Raw genomic sequence first — 1,334 nt, forward strand, 5'->3', positions numbered from 1 at the left:
GTAAGTTTTGTATAATGAGAGAATATGTTCATGTACCATTCTTCTTGGGTCCTCTCCATACAACAGCTTCATCTTTATTATTTAATAAAAACCAATTGACATCACACAAAGACTTTGAGTATCATCAACATATACTGGAATCCAACTAATAATAATAAATAAATAAATAATGTAATAAATAAAATAATTGTTGATGTCCTTATGCTACATGTATATGAAAATTTTTCAACTAAGTAATGGCAATTCTGAAAAATACACAAGGCCCATGGTTTTTTCCAAAAAATGGCTCCAAAATCACCCCAAATTTTTATTACATTTTCTAACACATATTGATGTACTTATGCTGTGTAGCAAGTTTGAGCTAATTCCAACTTCAATTTTTTGATTTATGGCCACAGACCATAGACTGATAGTACTAATAATTAATAATTAATGATAGGGGCTTACCCATCAGTCCCTTGAAGTACATCTCTACCAGTTAATGAAAACATGTGAGGTATACTAGGACCACATAAATCAATATCCAATATACCAACCTAACAACACACAAACAAACAAACAAACAAGTAAATATATAATATAAAAACAGTTTCTCACTTTCTTTCCTTCTTCAACTAGTCCCAGTGCTATTTGACGTGTTACTGTATTCTTACTAACTCCTCCTTTACCAGATCAGAGAGGACAATATCACGTGATCCACTCTTGATAGATTCTTTCTTTCTCTTCCTGTAAGAATAAAAAGCATTGAAAGTTTAGCAAACCTGACGCCATTTTACATATACCAAGCTAGTCTCGCTGGCCAGGGAGGCAAGGGTCTGGCCTTGCCTCCCTACTGTTATTTGAAAAGTAACTTATTGATGGGTATTTTATTTTATTTTATTTATTTTATAGCGAAATTGCGAGGCTGAGACAAATTAAATTAAATGTAAGCATTAAATAGAACATTACCTTTCTATTTCATTTTAACCTCTCTCCCTCCCTCCATTAGTTAGATTCAAGATCGTTTCCACCGCCTCTTCCTAGACCAAACGATCCCTCGCTAAATATAGGAAGAAGAATTATTCCAAAAGAAGCTGAGCCTGAAACTGTTATACCCCACCCTGAGGTAGTCAGGCGTCAGGCCACGCCTGACTAACCCTGAGGCGGTCGGGTAGCTCCGTATGATCCTCGGCCACCATTAGGAGACCAACTGTTGCCATGACGCCAGCTGTCAAGGATTCGGCAGTTTTATCCTGCATTAGAGCAAGGGCTGAGGAAAGGAACAGGGCTCTGTTCAGAGCCTCAAGAGGAGGAGGAAGAGTTGAGAAGAGGAGACTTGAGGGTGAATCAATGAG

General features: G+C 37.2%; 1 long non-coding RNA gene across 4 annotated transcripts; it reads right to left on the minus strand.

The window, feature by feature from the left end:
* Positions 1–113: 113 nt before the first annotated feature.
* On the minus strand, positions 114–1,077 carry LOC109593125 (uncharacterized). 4 transcript variants are annotated; one of them, XR_002190747.1, is made up of 4 exons: positions 949–1,077; positions 598–726; positions 448–536; positions 114–145 (listed from the first exon to the last, which is right to left on the minus strand). It is a non-coding gene; the product is annotated as an uncharacterized LOC109593125 (long non-coding RNA). The 4 variants fall into 4 exon arrangements; XR_002190745.1 differs by lacking the exon at positions 949–1,077 and adding an exon at positions 783–832; XR_002190746.1 differs by lacking the exon at positions 949–1,077 and adding an exon at positions 777–832.
* Between the last annotated feature and the right edge of the window lie 257 nt (positions 1,078–1,334).

The sequence above is a fragment of the Amphimedon queenslandica genome, unplaced genomic scaffold (genome assembly GCF_000090795.2).
Source record: "Amphimedon queenslandica unplaced genomic scaffold, v1.1 AMPQUscaffold_2779_Cont25220, whole genome shotgun sequence".
NCBI lineage: Eukaryota > Metazoa > Porifera > Demospongiae > Haplosclerida > Niphatidae > Amphimedon > Amphimedon queenslandica.